Source organism: Rutidosis leptorrhynchoides, chromosome 8, assembly GCF_046630445.1.
Source record: "Rutidosis leptorrhynchoides isolate AG116_Rl617_1_P2 chromosome 8, CSIRO_AGI_Rlap_v1, whole genome shotgun sequence".
NCBI classification, from domain to species: Eukaryota; Viridiplantae; Streptophyta; class Magnoliopsida; order Asterales; family Asteraceae; genus Rutidosis; species Rutidosis leptorrhynchoides.
In genome coordinates this window covers 92,611,323-92,624,853 of record NC_092340.1, presented here as the reverse complement: position 1 = coordinate 92,624,853, position 13,531 = coordinate 92,611,323, and positions in this window count along the sequence as shown.

Genomic DNA, 13,531 nt, shown 5'->3' with positions numbered 1-13,531 from the left:
TATAATGATTTTTCGGAAAGTCAAAGATCAATGAAATTGCTGGTAAGTTTGCTGCTGATGTGATGGGATATAAACGGTTCTCCGGTAACGATGATGAATGGCAAACTTATATATCGAGGTTATAATAAGGCTAATTCGAATGAAAAGTCGAAATTGATTTGCTGAAGCTGTGACAAAATTGACTACTTTGGAAAGGGATTGTAAAGTTATTTTCGGTAATAACAACGCCAAAGGAGCTAGCACAGATACGTGTTAAACATTTACTCAGGTTCCGAGTGTTTTTAGATGCATAACTATATGAATCAATCTTTTCTTCCGTAGATGAAATGCAGTTGGTTCATCCTCTCGATTGAGAGGTTTTCAAGAATCATGAAAGGTTTGAACGCAGATTGTAATCGTCAAGATACAAATGAGGTTTAAGATGAAATCAAGTGGCAAACTTGAAGAAATGTTTATTTTCATATGTTATAACCAATATTTTAATTCATTTTTAATTGTCCAATGTTGGTAGTCCACAGTTAGTAATTCAATAATTCATATATAATATTCGAATTAATTAATACGTATCGTGACCCATTGTATACATGTCTCAGACTCGATCATAAATCAAAGTATATATATTATTTTGGAATCAACCTCAACCTTGTATAGCTAACTCAAGCATTACTGCATATAGAGTGTCTATGGTTATTCCAAATAATATATATAGATGCGTCGATATGATGTGTCAAAACCTTGTATACGTGTCCCGATATTTAAAGTGCGTAAAATAAATAACAGAAATTAAATGACAATAAATAAAATTGCGAGAATTTAAATTGCGATAAATAAATTACGATAATTAAATTGCGATAAATAAATGTAATAAGGAATTAACAGTTAGCTAGGAACACTTAGATAGGATTTTGTTAGCGTGGATTCTTAACAAAATTTCTCATAGTTGATTTGTTTGTTTCTAACAAATTTTATTTTGTCAAATATTTTCTTCATTATGCCACTTGTTGGATTCTGATAGGTCAAAATCCAAATATGAAATTGAATGAGAATGGTTATTCTGCGATGAACGGATACGTATATCTATGGATGTATGTAGGATAGTAAACGATTGTTGAATCATATTCGAAGAATGTACAGTGTAACTTATTAATGTAAAATCTAAATATTCCTCGGGTATTACCTACCCGTTAAAATATTTTCACCATTAATAGTTTGTACAAAAGAATTTTTAATTACAATCCTTATGAAAACATATATACATGTATATTTTCTTCAGATGTAATCATGGATTTAATGAGTTAATATCATGTTAAACTCTTTTGATTTACCGTTAGAACAGGATATATAATCTCTAAAACATTAGAGATTACAAAATTGCCATGTCGAATGAAGATAAATGATGTAGAACGTCATGTAGAACGATGATTATACTCGAGGTACATAATGAGATGTTGAGGTTTGTGCTGCAGATGTTGTTATTGATGGTACTGGTGTTATCGGTGTTGTTGCTGAAGCTGGTAGGTTTTGCACCACATTTTCCAGATTGATTATTCGAGCGCGAAGTTCGTTGACTTCTTCCATTATTCCGGGATGATTGTCGGTCAGAACGAGCGAATGAATATGGTTTAGAATTTTGGATAAAATATAATCATGACGAGATACTCTGGAAATGAGCGAGAAAATGGTATTACGGACAGGTTCGACGGTAAGTGCTTCAGGTTCTTCGCCAAGAGGACAATATGGTGGATGAAAGGGATCGCCTTCTTCTTGTCTCCAAAGATTAAGTAGACTACGAACCCATCAGATGATTTGGGGATGGATGATTGGTTGATTCATTCTGGTGACGCTGGTTTCGGAGCTTAGGTGAACATCCATGTCGGAATAGTTGTCGGAGTCTGATGAACTCGAACTTGTTGAAGGATCCATTTCGTATGATCAGGGAATTGATTTTTCGATATGAGATAGATTATAGGACTTAGAAATACATAATTTTCATATGTATATAAAATACCAAGATCCCATAAGTTACGGAGGAATCTTCAGAAGTTGCCAGGCAAAGTTAACAGTAATGTATATGCTAAGATATGAATTTATCTATATACTATCTATGCAATAGAGGTAGTAAGATGTGTCTAGACTAAGAATGATAAGCAGGTAATTTTTGACACAAAATGATAAGCAAAACTTTTGACATGCAGACACGGTCGAAGTCCAGACTCACTAATGTATCCTAACGACAATCAGTTAGACACACTAATGCAGACCTGGTTCGCTAAGACCACCGCTTTGATACCACATGAGACGACCCGTCCTAATCCATAAGGACGAATACAATAACATATGGTTACATCGCGAGGTATTTGACCTCTATATGATACATTTTACAAATATTGCATTCGTTTTTAAAAGACAAACTTTCTTTACATCGAAAATTGACGGATATGCATATCCTTTCATAATATATCCAAACTATGAATGACTTAATAATAATCTTGATGAACTCAACGACTCGAATGCAACGTCTTTTGAAATATGTCATGAATGACTCCAAGTAATATCTCTAAAATGAGCAAATACACAGTGGAAGATTTCTTTCATACCTGAGAATAAACATGCTTTCAAGTGTCAACCAAAAGGTTGGTGAGTTCATTAGTTTATCAAAATCAATCATTTCCATAATTTTAATAGACCACAAGATTTCATTTATTCAATAATCATACACTCGCAAGTGTTTAAAATTCATTCATATGGATTGAACACCTGGTAACCGACATTAACAAAATGCATCTAGAATATCCCCATATATAAACATCGAAGTACTAAAGCAGTTCAAATTCTCTGACTGGGGCGTGTCAAAGCCCATAGATCTATCTTTAGGATTCGCGTCAACTGGTGGCAATTATAATAAACACCAATTCTTAGGTTACCAAGTTCAACAAGGGCGATATCCGGTATAACAATTCAACCATAGAATGTAGTTTCGATTACTTGTGTCTATATCGTAAAGCATTTATAAAAACGCATGTATTCTCAGTCCCAAAAATATATATATTGCAAAAGCATTTTAAAAGGGAGCAAATGAAACTCACTATACTGTATTTTGTAGTAAAAATACATATGACGACATTGAACAATTGTAGGGTTGACCTCGAATTCACGAAACTATATCAAGTATATTTATATTAACACATTGTAATATTTATCAACTAAGTTTATATATATTTTATAATATATATATATATATATATATATATATATATATATATATATATAGGTTAATATCCTTATATATAATTATATTAATTCTTTTTATTTGTTATAATACTTATATGATATATATACTTTAATAAATGTGATATTAATATAAGTATTATTATTTTAGTAAATATATATTAAAATCTAATATCAATATACTTTTGATATATGTAACAAATATATATATATTTTTTAGTTAAATATCTTTTGTAAAAATAATAATTATAACAATAGTAGTAAAATAATAATAATAATAATAATAATGATAAATAGAAATAAAGTTACTACCTCATAAAAAATAGGCTTTAAAAATAATAAATGCCCCGGCCAAGGCTCGAACCCGCGACCTCTCGAATAAGCAAACACACGCTCAACCACTGAAGTGTTCATTTGTTTCTTGTATTAATTCACGTGTCTATTTACTTAATATGTAATAAACCGTTTATCACTTTCCTAATTACCTAGTATTACCATCATCGTTACTATCGAATCATCCATCATCATAGTCATCAAGCTTTGTCAACGTCCTAGTGTATCATCATCGTTCGCGTTCTAACCGAAACCTTACAATATAAATGGCCCATCATAAACACTTGAACCTGCGACCCAACAGAAAACATGGCAGCCCAGGATCACGTTAATTCCACTAGCTCAGTAACCGGCCCAATACTAACAGCTTTTATTGTTAAAAAAAATATATGCCATGGCCTAGTCTCGAACTCAGGAGCTCTTGTTAACCTATCAACACCCCAAACCACTCCTCTATTTCGTTTTATCTGATTAAATCCTAAGGTTAATTTTTCTTAACTCGCTTATTCTGAATCTTCTTCTTCATTATCATTCATCATCATTTTTAAACTATCGTCTTCATCATCACGATCTCTTATCATCACCACTATTTTATCTAACATCATCATTAATCTCGTTTATTACTAACATCATCTACATCATTTCATAAACTTAATCCCCATCTAATCCTAATCAAAATCATTATCCACCATCGTTATCATTTCGACATTAACCTAAATACTATTCATCGCCTCTTTCGTTTATCGCTTCATCATGATTAATTAAACCATCATCGTCAATTATCTCGGTCATCATGATCATTGTTATATTAACACAAGCATGTGGACGACATTTCTTGAATCGTCACAATGACCTCCCAACTTGTAAGAAACATTATGATACGTGCTAATCTTATTATATTCGGAATAAGTTATTTGATTATCGACTATACAGTTATCGATCAAAACAAATAAATTTCCATACTAATCAATATTAATAATATCTATAGCATATTAACAATAAACAAATAGGTGTCCGCACGTGAAAATGAGAATCGGTGTTACTTCAAGTCTTAAACTAAATTCACAAATTTTGAAGCCTTCATAATTCAAAGTCCAAACCTTTTGTCCTAACTGCTAAAAGAAAAACTCCCAACCCCACTTATACTCTATATACGACTGTATATAGTCTTCCTTTCTTATTTTCTTATTATAAAATTAAACACCATTTCAACTACTAATCAAAAACCTTGTATTTTCTGTAAGCAACTTTATTACCTCGAGTTAAAGTGACTGTAACGGTAGTGTTGGTGGTACCGGTTGTTGCTCGGTTAAGGATTCATAACAGAGAACGATTATGGCAGTGGTGGTGTGAAGGTACTCACGGTGGTTGTTCAAGGTGAACGAAGGTGGTGGCGTAAGTGGCTTCAAGGTGGCGACTGACGAGTGGAAGAAGAAGAAAGGTTGTGGTGTGTGTGTTTTTAAATATCTCCAGTCTATGAATATGTATGTCTTGATATATACTTCGCAAAACTTATATTATAAAGGCAAGACACAAATAATTAAAGGTGATATGGGTGTAAGTGGTGATGTTGAAAAAGTTGGAATGTAGTGCTGAGATAGATACTAGTGAAGATGCAGATTTCTTTTATTTGATAAAGCTTGCCAAGAAAAAAGTGGGTGTGTGGGGCAATCAAAACAAAAACAGTGCCTAAATTTGCATCACGTGAATCTAATTTGATTATATGTTACTGACAGTTTACATGGATAGTGTATCAGGCGAAATCAGTGGCGGATAAAAGTCTTCGAAAAAAATCCCAAAATTTTAAATTAACTATATTTATTTATTTTGGTCATTATGGTATAAAATTCAGTCATTAATTTAATAAATAAAAATTACATCAACTGTCCCTCTCATTTATGGATAAAATATAAAAAGTGTTAAAATTAAATAATTAGATCCAAAATATACTTTTAATAAGCCTATAACTTATATAACTCATTTTTGGATCACCTTTTATTTTAAAATCATATAAGTTCGTTTTTAACTTCATTAATAACCATCAAGATGATAAACGAGTGCTACGAGCATTTATTAAATAAATTCTAAATTATATATATTTAATGTACTTTTCATATATAGATAGATTTATAGTAATGTCATGTATTATTTTATTTACACAGATAAACTAACTCATATAAGTTTCTATTTTAAATTAATATATATATATATATATATATATATATATACATATATGTATATATATATACATATATATATATATACATATACATATATACATATATATATATATATATATATATATATATATATATATATATATATATATATATATATATATATATATATATATATATATATATATATATATATATATATATATATATAGTGGTTCGTGAATCGTCGGAAATAGTCGAAGTTAAATGATTGTATGACCACAGTTCAAAATTTTGAGACTCAACATTACCGACTTTACTTATCGTGTCGAAATCATATAAAGTTTAAGTTTAAATTTGGTCGGAAATTTCCGGGTCGTCACAATTAAAACTTAATGAGTTAACTTTGATCCTTAACTGTTAACTTTAAAAAATTATAAAACGCACTAAATAACTTTGTGCAACAAATGACAACTAATAAAAGATGTAATAAAAATGTTCTTACAAACATGGTGTACAAAAATTAATAACTCAAAACCTAAGGTGTTTAAATAATTAATTTGGAACAATTAAGGAGCCATTTTAAACAACCAAAAGTACAAGGACTAAAGTGAAAAAGGTTCCACCTCCTCCCATGAAACCCTAGCCGAAATTTAAAGGGTAAAAAGACCCTTTTGCCCTCAAAATTTCGGCCACCTTAAACCTAACCCTAAACCTAACTTATTCCCTAAGAAAACCTGACTAAACCCTAATTCTAGATCCTTCCTAGCTCAAGTATAAAAGGAGGTGCAAGGGTTTAGGTTTTTCTCATCTCATTCATCACACAAAAACCCTAAATCCCTCTCACTCTCTCTTGGAAAATTCGGTCAAGAAAGCCACCACCACACCACCATCATCTTCAATTGATCTTCAAGTGATCTTCAAGTGATCTTCAAAGGATCTTCATCGCGTTCTTCGTGTTCATCAAGATCTTCAAGTGTGTTCTTCATTATTCAAGTGTTTTGATCTTCATCTTCAAGTTTTCTTCATCTTTTCTTGTTAATCTTCATCATACATTATCAAGGTAAAAACCCTATATCCAAATCTTTTAAATTCTATCTTTCAATTCATGTTTATATTCATAATCATCTTCATGCATGATCTTAACATTCATAATGTTCATGTAAAAAAAAATATAAATATACATATACATACATATATACGGTTTAAAAAAAGGGGGTTTTAGATCTTAAGAACCCTAAAAGATTATCAAAGATTATGTTAATGTTTAAAAAGGGTAACAAGATATATACATACTATATATAAACACATGCTAATATACATACATATACTTAATAAAAATATATATATATATATATATATACATGTATACATATAACCGAAATTTTTTTTTAAAAAAAGGGGATTTTGTTTAATCTTTAAACTCTAGAGATTTGCTAAAAGATTTGTTAGTATTTAAAAAAGGAAACAAGAATATACATGATATATATATACATATACGGTTTACATATATATATGTACAAAAAAAAAATATTTTTACTATATATAAACATATATATACGGTATATATATAAAAAAAATATAAATAAAAACTATATATATACGTATACACGATATATATACATAAATATATATTTAATACTTAAACCCTAATTAATCTAACCCTAATTTAATAAAACCCTAATATTACATAAACCCTAATCATTAAATACTACTTTAATTAATTAAACCTAATTAATTAATAAAACCCTAATACTACTTATACTATATTACTAATACTACTTAACACTTATACACTTATATTATTACTAACACATATAATATACTACTACTTATATTATATTATACGATTACGATAGTCATTCACGATAATGTGTGATTACTCGAACGTCAATGCTACTTAAGGCCTAGGGTGATCCTTGGTACCACTATGGGACGCTTGTGGATTACGAATGCCAAACTTACATTTTGGTCAAGAAATCCTGGGCCAACCGGTAACAATTGGTCATTCTGGTGACTCGGCGGTGGAATAGATGTTTGGGTAAGATGCACAATGTCAAACCCGACTATAGTAATCATACACTTAGTTATCTTCACACTTAATAGGTGTTAGACTTATTAATGACAACTCACTAGTGTTCGACACTAACTTACTAAAAGTGGAAATTACTAAAAATGGAAATTTGCTAAAAGTAGAAACTTACTAGAAATGGAACTTAGTAAAACGAATTATACTTAAAACACTTCCATACTTAAACTTAAATTTGGGCAAAACATTTAACTACTCTTAAATGTCAATAGGTTGAATTTCTGCTCACGTTCATCCAAACTTTCTATTTCGAGGAATAACTCTCTCATCTGCTTACTAAGGTGAATTCATAGCCCCTATTACTATTGTGCACAACTTATTTAACTTATTTGGGGTGAGACACATGCTACTTTTACTGTTTACAATTTAGACACAAGTACCAACTATTAAACTATGCTATACCCGGCTATGTCCGACTAAGTCCCTACAGTGATATTTTTAGTTGCTCGTTAAATGCATTCTTAATTATTAGGGGTAGGCCTATCGGGAGTAACGTCCCCGATACATTTGACCAAGTCATTGTATTACTTAATAATGAAATTAAACCGACAAGTATAGACACAACTTGTCTTTGGGGCAAACTTTGAACGTTTAGTCTAAATATCACGAATTGGCATAATTTTTTGATCCCTGCGAGATCAACTTTTAAGATCTTTGTGATCTTCTTTGACAACTAAAGATCTGTGTGATCTACTTTATAAACAAAAAAAATCATGTGGTCTAAAAACAACGATAACTACTTTTGTTAAACCTATGATTTCACTCAACCTTTTTGGTTGACACTTTAGCATGTTTGTCTCAGGTGCCGATTGATCAAGCTTACTTATTTACTGCTTATGTGATGCTACTTGGACTTAGGATCAAGAGATATCACATTTATTATTCTTGCATTTGAAACAATTACTTTATTGTAATTTCCATCGTTGTAACGACATTTCATTTTCCGCTGCGTACTCAATAAAGTTTGTTTTTATCATTTAGTATTGTTCTCGTAATTATAATATGTTGGTTTATTTGATATTAGTGACGTTTTCTTCCAGACCCTATCTGGAGGACGTTTACTGCTTATGTGATGCTACTTGGACTTAGGATCAAGAGATATCGCATTTATTATTCTTGTATTTGAAACAATTACTTTATTGTAATTTCCATCAATGTAACGATATTTCATTTTTCACTGCGTACTCAACAAAGTTTGTTTTTATCATTTAGTATTGTTCTCGTAATTATAATATGTTGGTTTATATGTTGGTTTATTTTATATTAGTGACTCTTTCTTCCAGACCCTATCTGGAGGACGTCACAGAGTGGTATCAGAGCATAACCAGGCTGTTATAGAGGACCAGGATTGCATCTTTATGTGTGCCTTACTTGCTAGCTAGGGTGCCTTAGCAATCTAGGAAACTATAATCTTTCCTGCCTTAGACTTTAAAGCACTTAGGATTGCCTTGTAATCTTAAAACATATGCTTTACAATCTTATCTTAAAACTGATCAAAATCTCTTTCCTAATGTTAGGATGTCTAATTTTCATTAAGCGAACAAAATGACTCTTTTCGAGCCAACCGAAAAAGATACTAAAAGGACTTCCACTGAAAGACCAGTCCAAAGCCCACCTTATGGCTTTGGTGGTCCTCCCTCACCAAATTATAGCCCAAATACTATTCTAATTTCACATGGGTCTCCTAAATACTATCCAACCCCGAGAAATGAGGACAAGAGGAAACGTCTTGAAGAAACTGGCTCGACAATGAAAAGATCTCGATCTCCTTCCTACAATGAAGTTGATGCTAAGTACGAGATCATGAATCTGCGAAAAACTACCGATGGCCTAATTCGCCATATTGCAAGGATCGATGTTCAAATGAAGGAAAAAGATTTAGCAATCAAGAAGCTCATGGAGGAAAATGCTGAACTAAAGAAAGAGATAAAGTTGGTGAAATATGAAAGTGATAGAAATGCCCGATGGGGGAAGCAATCTCTCTCCTACCTAAGAGAAGATGTTGACCTTAGATTGAAGATGGAGGAAAACCGCGTGAATAATCAACTTTCTATGAGGGACTACAAGTACCATGTAATCAACGATGGTGTTTCTAATCTTTATGATAATCTCGAGTTCCTGCATGAGAAACAAAAGGGCGAAGAATGAGAAAGTTGAGAAGTTTATGAAGAAGGTTGAGGACGAGAAGAAGAAATATGAAGACTACTTCAATCTTAATATTTCCTAGTTATTTTTCCAACTTCTTATCTATGTAAAGGCTTTGCCTAAACTATTCCTATTTCCAACTCGTGTAATAAAGGCTTATTTAATGCCTCGTTCTTAATAAAATAAAGTGTTACATTTATATCGTATTCATCTTTATTCCGCTTGAAATTTTTTAAACTTATGACCTATCAGATTTATCAAACTTCTATACACCCTTATGTAGTGAAGAATCATGGTTCGTCCAACTGTAACATCCCAGGTTACACGTTCCCCGTAACATCCCACGTTCGTCAAACGAACTTTCTCGTTTGACCGCGTCCATTTCATAACTTTCATAACTTCCATAACTTTCAAAGATATGAAAGTTGACCAAGTCAATAAAGACTGCAACTTAAAACTAGTCAACCATAACTCGACAAGTTCGTAACTGTTTTCATGGATGACATTTCGATCTTCTCCAAGAGTGAGAAAGGTCGTGAGCAACATTTGCAAATTCATTCTTGAACTCTTAAGAAAAACAACACTACGTAAACTTTTCCAAGTGCAAGTCTTGGCTTAAAACCGACATGTTGTCGATCCAGCTAAGATTACTACTATCCTTAACACACTATATTAGAAATCATCATTGATCACATATCTTGACCTCATGGGGTGATATTGAAATGGAAATATGAATTAGTGAAATATAATGACAGTGGCCAACGTGATTATATTACGGTAATTCATAGAAATATTCCAATATCATGACGTATGGAATAAAAAGTGAATCAAAGAAAACTCTCAAGCTATCTATTCAAAAACCCAAATGCAAGGGCATGAAAGGAGAAAAATGATCATCTTGATATTTAGTAGATACGAAGAACTCATTCTAATCAAACTATATATCTATCTCATACTCATTTAACAAACTTTCATGCACCATAAAAGTTGTAAACAATCGAATCTTGAAATTTTACATTCATGTATCCTAAATGGATATCTCATTATCATTGATACTTAATCATCACTTGTTATATCTAAATCCTCTCTGTTATTACATTTTTGGTGTAAATTTTTATATGACTTTCAAAAACCCATGTCATTTGAACCCTCGAACGTCAGTATTACAAACACCATGTCCAATATCACATTATCTATGTCGAGATGATAAATATCTCATATGCATAATCTTTTAAAGAATGGAACCTCCATACGTGTATCGTGTTGACTATCATAGTCAAGAAACTTCTGTACTCGTACATCTACTTATAATAGACTACTTGGCACCATGCAAGTAATGGTGTCATACTCAAACAATAATTGATCGTTGTTAACTCGAAAAAAATAAGGTGAAATACACTATCTCAAGTTGTGGCTTGAGCTAAACTCGTCACATCTGAAAAACTGCTGTAACAATTGAAATAATTCCATCATACTTTAACTATCCTCATCTCAGACCAACTAAGGCTGAATTCAAACGATCATTACATAGTTGAAAGTCACTACTTTAGCATTTAATACTTGTCTATGCGACTGCTAGATTATTCATGCCGAGTTCTCGAACTCTCACTATCACTCGAACAATTCAAAGTTGCAAATCTTATTTGAAGTTCTTTCATACATAACTCTAAATCCGAGGGATTTACCCATTTGATGATTATCACATTATCATCCTTCTTACTTTAATGTTAACATTTTGAGTCCAAGAACTCATGCCCTGATAAAAGTCAATTCATTAGTTTTCACTACCTTTAAACAATTATTACACAATTATCCTCTGAAATTGTTAAAATCTTTAATCAATTTTTCTCAAACAAATAAACTCTTAAATACAAGTACCCCGTTTTCCAAAGATTTCTTACACGAGTCTTTATTTTCAAACTATCTCGGAATTTATAAAAATGATTTTTCACTTATGCGATTTATAAAATCTTATACATAAATTTAACTTTACGTACTTTGACTAGTACATATCAAATTATATTTTCGCTTGTACAAATGTCCACTTTGATTAAATCGGAATTACTTTACAAAATTTTATGTAACCCTAGTTTTACTATGAACATCATTTTGTCACCTCCTCTAAAATTACTTTCACTAATTATATAAACACTTTCGCATTTTTATCAATTTACCTTTGTTTTATCAAATTAAACATTCTTTTAATCAACTCTTTTTCGTAATGTTCAAATTATTTCACGTAAAATAATACGTGTTGTACATAACTCAAGTCTTACTAATAGCTTCGCTTCATTTATATTGTTATATCAAACGTCACAACTTTTCAAAAATTACTTCGGCTTATTATTTTTCGTATTGCTCTCCAATGTGTTTGGATCACCTCTATTCTCATTTTCCGTGCAAGAACGAGACTTACCTCTTTACGTACATCATCTCTTCCTTGCTATGCTAATCGTTAAGAAGTTCCTAACTTCCGGTATTTCACGGCTAAACCACAACGCTCTCGTAAACGTCAATTCTACGATCTTTTGGACAAGGAAGCAGATGTTCCTTCATCTTATAAACAATGATTCGCATTCGCATCCGCGTTTAAACTCATCAGTAAATAATAGGCCGACTCGCCATTTGTGCGAAAATACTTTTCTTACTCTGAAGGAGTTACCTTAAACAGTTATGAAGATACTCTAAAACATTTCTTCCTTCATGGATTGTAACTAGATGTTATTCTAGTCAAGTTTTAATCTATGGTTCGACATGAAACTGAAATCATAAATCTTAAAGCTACATCCTGAAACTATTTCTAAAAACAAGTTCTCATGTATACTGAACGATGTCTTTCATTTAATCGCTCATATTATCCTGAGGTCAATGAATACTCAACTAACATCTCATTTGACTATTAGACATCTCTTGAAAACTAAAGGTATTATGGTTACCTTTCGTAACTTGAAGCTGGTACTATCCCTAACAAACACCAGCCATACATCAAACTACGTAACTGAAATCTTTACGTACTCTACTCTATTTTACCTGCCCTACTATTGCGGCATAAACACTCAAGACTTTAATGAGCTCAACGACACATTTAATGCTGATATAGCATCAACTTTCCTTTTAAAGGAAAACTAGCCAAACGACACTCTTGTTATTCCTTGGAAAATCTCCGCATTTAATGCACTTTGTAAACGACCTATTAAGGTTAAGGATCATGAGATTAAACGTGTAAACAAAACAATATACTTATTGTTAACACTCATTCGAATTCACGTAAGGGCCCCGATTGTACCAGGGAACGTGAAAATCAAACTCTATTGTTAAAATCCATTGAAAGTCGCGTAGAGGCCCCAAATATACCTGGGAACGCAAAGACTAAATGATACGGAAATACTTCCATCTCTTCTCAACTGCTGGTGCAAACGAGAGCTCTACCTATTCGGGACGAAGTTTCTAATAACGGGGAGGTACTATAACGACCCTCAAATTTCCAACATTTATATATCCTTTCATCATTTATTTTTCCCAAACGAATAATTAAAACTTAATGAGTTAACTTTGATCCTTAACTGTCAACTTTAAAAAA